Source organism: Gymnoscopelus braueri (genome assembly GCF_963280865.1).
Source record: "Gymnoscopelus braueri genome assembly, chromosome: 2".
NCBI lineage: Eukaryota > Metazoa > Chordata > Actinopteri > Myctophiformes > Myctophidae > Gymnoscopelus > Gymnoscopelus braueri.
This window is the reverse complement of record NC_137604.1, coordinates 61,773,573-61,779,680: the sequence shown is the minus strand read 5'-3', so window position 1 is coordinate 61,779,680 and position 6,108 is coordinate 61,773,573.

Genomic DNA, 6,108 nt, shown 5'->3' with positions numbered 1-6,108 from the left:
CCCCCCCCCCCACCCCCCCCACCCCCCCCCCCCCCCCACACACACACACACACACACACACACACACACACACACACACACACACACACACACACACACACACATACATACATACATACATACACAGACACATTCTTGTACCGCTATTCACCTTATTCCTGGCTTGCCCACTGTGGGCGTAGCCAGGTAGGGGAGGTGGGGAGCATAGACATATAAAGGTAGATGCCTCCCCCGACTCTGGGGCATCTGTATCGCGGCCGCCATATTAGCGGGGGCACGCTTCCTGACTACTGGCTCCAATCACAGCGTGTCTTTATCCGATACTCAGCAGAATCTAGTTGTATAAAAATACAACGGTGTATTTTTATACAACTATATTCTGACAATTATACCATATAATGAGCATTAGTGAGGACCAATAAATGAAGAAAGTGGTCCTTTAACCTTAACCACTACATGACTAACCTTAAGTTTAACCACTAACATAACTAACCTTAGCTTATAACGCTACATCATAACCAGAAGACAGCTTCTTGAAAAATGAAAATAAAACACATTTCCATAATTCTCTTCATCTAAAGTGAGGATTCCCACAAGGATAGTAGCACAAGTGCACACAGTCTCATACTGTGTGTGTGTGTGTGTGTGTGTGTGTGTGTGTGTGTGTGTGTGTGTGTGTGTGTGTGTGTGTGTGTGTGTGTGTGTGTGTGTGTGTGTGTGTGTGTGTGTGTGTGTGTGTGTGTAAGGACTGTGAGTAAATGAGAAGCTGTCTCCATTTGTTTCAATATGAAGCAGTAATGTTCCCACTGCCGTGAGCTAGCATCATAGGTCACACACATTACTGTGTGTGTGTGTGTGTGTGTGCGTGTGCGTGTGCGTGTGCGTGTGCGTGTGTGTGTGTGCAAAGGAGTGCTTGTAAGTGTATGTACTTGTGCATTGTGATACATTTGCATATGCATCAACATTGGCCTACAAGTGGGCCGGCCTTAGATCAGGAACAAGCCGCGCTTCACCCAATCAAATGTAGTGGCTGGGATTTACATCTGTGCGATCGCTTCCCATTGGAAACAAACCCAAACTCATTCAACAATGGTGTCCTCGGAGACGACAACACCACGGAAAGTTAGTAACATTTTAGCTTGTTCTTACATTATAGAAACAAGTGGGCTTATAACCAAAACGATCTATGTTACGGTGGGAGAAATGCTGTTAGTGGGAATTAAAACATATAGGCGCTCCCACAGGAAGAGTAGGGCTGAGGGCGGGCCAACATCCTGTTATCAACATTATATTGACATTTGTGGAATCCCCCAGAAGCAAAGATTTTTGTTAAAAATGTTGGCTTTGAAAAATATATATATTCAGAGATTTGCACACATTTCAAAAAAAGAATTAGATCTACAAGTTCGCTACAAGCTTGTAGATCTGCTATTCTTTTTTTAATAGCCCAAAGTATGAAATAATGGTTATAGCAAAAAAATCTAAAATGACACAGTATGCGTTCCCGGATTGCACGTCCACATAAAGAGATTACGGGGGGCTTTAGCGCTGATGCAGGTTGCAGGCTTTTCAGGGAGAGATGAGCAGGGATATGGGTTCTCTGATGCTTGCACTATACGCCAGGCATTATTATGCACTGCCTCTATGCAGGAGCATTCACCATGTTAGTATAGATCTGTGATAGGCCGTATACTGCTGCCGTAAAAACTCTGATCCTAAGCCATGGAAGATAAACAAATAAAACAGCTCTGGCCCGCAGTTACAATAACCCATTGAGTCCGTGGAAAGCATCTCTGTCATTTCTAGGTGTCTTTGAGGCTATTAAAAAATAGCAGATCTAAAAGCTCATAGCGCGGCACTGAGTGATCAGCTATTTTTTGAAAAATCGTGAACATGTGCGCAATTATTTGAATATTTTTAAAGCGAATATTTGTAAAATATTTTGTTCCAGGGACCTCCAGAGGCAAATAATTGAGTTACAAATGTTTGTTTAAAAACGATATATTCAAAGATTTGCACAAATGTTCACACATTTTCAAAAAATAGCGCTGCACTCAGAGTGCCGCACTATGAGCTTGTAGATCTGCTATTTTTGAATAGCCAAAGTATAACATAATGCTTATAACTCAAATCTAAAATGACACAGATGCGTTCCCGGATTGAATGGGATAAGCATATATTATGGAAATGCTATACCTGTGGCTAATATTATACATTCTGTTCTCCAGCCCTTGTGACTTTGGTACTGTAGGTAAAAAAAGATAAATAAAATGCTGACCCTGAGTAAACTGGAGAGAGTGCTTTGTTGTTCTGCTCTGTGTTGTTCTCTCAAAATTATAGCTTGTTTTTCTAGGGTTTTATATGTCACACAAAGAGACATGTCTAGATTCCGTAGAGGAAGAAGTATTCAGGTATTTTATTTTAAAGCTGCAAAGCTACTTTCCTCTTCTACCCCCGGATTTGAACCCGGTTTCCTGCTTACGTGCTTGCTTAAATACAAGAACCTCAGCATTGTACTTGAGTAAATACTTACTTAGTTAGTTATTTGATTAGTACTTATAGAGTTCTATGTCTATCTAACAATATAATTGACCAATCATACAATGTTTGTCTTTCGCTGAAAGAGATAGCTGGAGGCTGGAGCATCAATTCACTGAAGTCATATCTCAGTTCCATAAGTTCCATTATCCAGAGATATGTTTACAGAACGTATGCAATGATATTTTTGTGTGTGCATGTGTGCGTGTGTTTGAACACGTGCGCGTGCGTGCGTGTGTGTGCGTGTGCATGCGTGTGAGAGAGGGAGAGAGGGAATAGAAAGAGAGAGATAAAGAGAAATAGAGAGAAGGATATTATGTCCACATGCTGTATTTGTGTTCATATGCGTGCGTGTGTTTGTGCGTGCGCATACACATTCTCGTGTGCCCGTCTCTAACCTCTCATAACTGAAGCATTCAGATGGATCAGTTTGTGATTTTATGAAGGTTGGGTCGTTAGGGAACGCACAGAGATGGTGTGAGTAAACACCTCCACCAGTCCACTGTTGACTCCCACGGTACCATTGAAGCTCTGATGAGTTTCAACAGCCTTTCAAAAGCTCCAATAGGAATAATTCATTCCTACATGACCTACTAGAGAAAAGTTTGCTTCGTTTTAAAGACCAATAACGTCATCAAAAATGTCATTTTTTGCACGCCTGAATAGAGAATGGACATTCAGTAGGGTGTATTCGTCCAGCTATTATACAAGCAGCAAAAATATGAGAAGATGAAGTTAGATTGAAAAAAAGGTTAAAAAGTACAGGCAGGATACACATACTTTGACAGAAATAACACTTGCGTGTACACACATATAAACACACAGTTTATTAATTCCGCTATCCTTTACGACTGTCGCAGCTGGCACCTCCACTTTGAAAGCCTTTGTCGGGCGGCGGTGCCATGACACCATGGCTTAGCATATAAAACCAGCGGTACAGACAAGAGCCAGGACTCCTCAAGAACCTTGGAGAGTAAACACAGCTCTAACACACTGGAGACACTTTTCTAAGTAGAAAAGCTTTGCTAGAAACGAAAGCTGACGCCGACCACCTGCCAGTGTGACTGACCCCTGAAGACACGCGCCACTCTAGAAAACTCTAAGCGCACTTTCTTGGAACTCGCGCTCTCTTTGCTCAAGGACACTTCGGCCTGACTGGTGCTCGGTTGCGCCGAAAATAGCCGATCTACAAGCTCACAACGCGTCGCAGTGAGCTTGTGAATCGGCTATTGTTGGTGCTTGTAAAATATGTAGTTCCTTGTCTGGAAGTGAAATGGTATTTTAATATGTATTTGTCTTTAACACTGGGGGGGGGGGGATTTTTCCGACACACACACACACACACACACACACACACACACACACACACACACACACACACACACACACACCTCAGCCCAGGTTGATGACGGTGTTGGAAATTCTAAGCTTCAGTTTACTATTCTTGACAATATCTGGACAAATCCAGCCAATATGCAGCTCACACACATATAGTACACTCACACACACACACACACACACACACACACACACACACACACACACACACACACACACACACACACACACACACACACACACACAGTCGGTGTGCACAGTGGCTCTGCATAAACAGAAGTGTGTATCTCTGTTGGAATCTCTACGTCCAATATAATTTTGTTCTGGGCTGAAGAGCTTCTTTTGTCATGTGGTCTTTTTATTTCCGTTTTCAGGGAGCTTTCTGTTTATTTTGTCTCATACCTCAAGCGAGCGCACGCACGCACACATGCACGCACGCACACGCACGCACGTACGCACGCGCACACACACACACACACACACATTCGCACACACACACAAAACGCTTTACCAAGGATTTGTCAAGTCTGCACGCTCAATCATAGAAATAGAATTCTAGATTGGTAAGCAACTCAACTGCCCAACTCACATACCGTCCTTTGTTTGACTTGTATTTAGTTGTGGTGCAATCAGAGGTGTGAGCCCACCTCAGCGAGGCGCCAGGAGCTGTAACGCTCTGCTGCACACCAAATAGATCATGTCCATTTAACCCAATAAGACCGGCAAAGTATCTGTGTCATTTTAAGATCTTTGGCTATTCAAAAATAGTAGATCTACAAGCTCATAAGCGGCACTCGGTGCCGCGCTATGAGCTTGTATATCTGCTATTTTTTAATAATCTTGAACATGTGTGCAAATCTTTGAATATATATATATTTTTAAGGGAATTTTTCGCCACCGAAAACGTACATCCCTTATGATCGCGTGTCCAACTGTTTGTAGACACACAGTGTAGGTGTGTGAGTGGCCCAGAGAAGAAAGATTTCTTCTCTGGGCCACTCACACACCTAGCCTCAATTCGCGACATTCCATTTTCCAGTAGTTGCAGTTTCTAAACAGCGCTCTGACGCACCACGGTGGAGAAAAACAAAGCCGAGATAATGCCGTTTCAGAGGGAGACTTAAACAGGAAGCAGGCGGAAACGGAAATCTTCAATTGACGTCATTTCCGTATCCGGGTGTGTTATAATAAAATGTATCACTACGAGACGGTGAGATCTTAATAAAATCTTCGTTTTTTTCAAAATTACGTTTTTTACGTCAGTGGCAGAATTGGTAAAAAATATGTTTTTTACGTCAGTGGCAGTGAATGAGTTAATACAGTACTCATGTGAATGTAGCCGATACTTTGTACTGTCCACCACTGTTCGTGAGTCATAGTTAGTTGACAATTTTTTTTAACTTGTACGATATTTTTTTTACTCTCACAGTGTTTGTCTGTCTGTCTGTCTGTCTGTCTGTCTGTCTGTCTGTCTGTCTGTCTGTCTGTGTGTGTGATAGATGGATAATCTATGAAAGGCCTCTGAATATTTCAAGAGGGGGGGGGGGGTTTATTAATTGAGTATTAATTGATTTAAAACTAGAGAGAGAGAGAGAGAGAGAGAGAGAGAGAGAGAGAGAGAGAGAGAGAGAGAGAGAGAGAGAGGGAGGGAGAGAGGTTTTCTCTCTCCCATCTTCCCGTTTTTGCTTGCTCATTCGCTCCTTCTCCTTTTCCCTCTCCCTCCCTCCCTCCCTCCTCTCTCTCTCTCTCTCTCTCTCTCTCTCTCTCTCTCTCTCTCTCTCTCTCTCTCTCAGAGGTAACATGTGTCAGTCCAGTCTAGTGGGAGGGGCCAGGCGGGGTCCTAATGGCTCCAGAGGGGGTGACACCAACCTGCCTGTGATAAATTGTTTTTAAATCACCACATAATTTCATCTGACTGCAATTTACATTTAAATTATTTATTTATGTCCACATAAATACAAGTTTTAAAGGACACAAATACTGGTAGTGCAATTTCACACTGTGGGTTACTATGGCATACGTGCCGACAAAGGCAATCACAGTTACAGTTATACACACACGTAGGGCCAAACAGGCAGTATACAGCTTAAGGGTACAGATAGCAGCGCCGTCTCCAAACAGCGCGACTGCCAATGATAGCTGACACTGAGCAATATTTTGCTAGCTGTTTGGCTTTTCTCTTTGTGAGACCAGCCATCTGAAGGCCTCTAACAACGAGCTTATGAACATGGC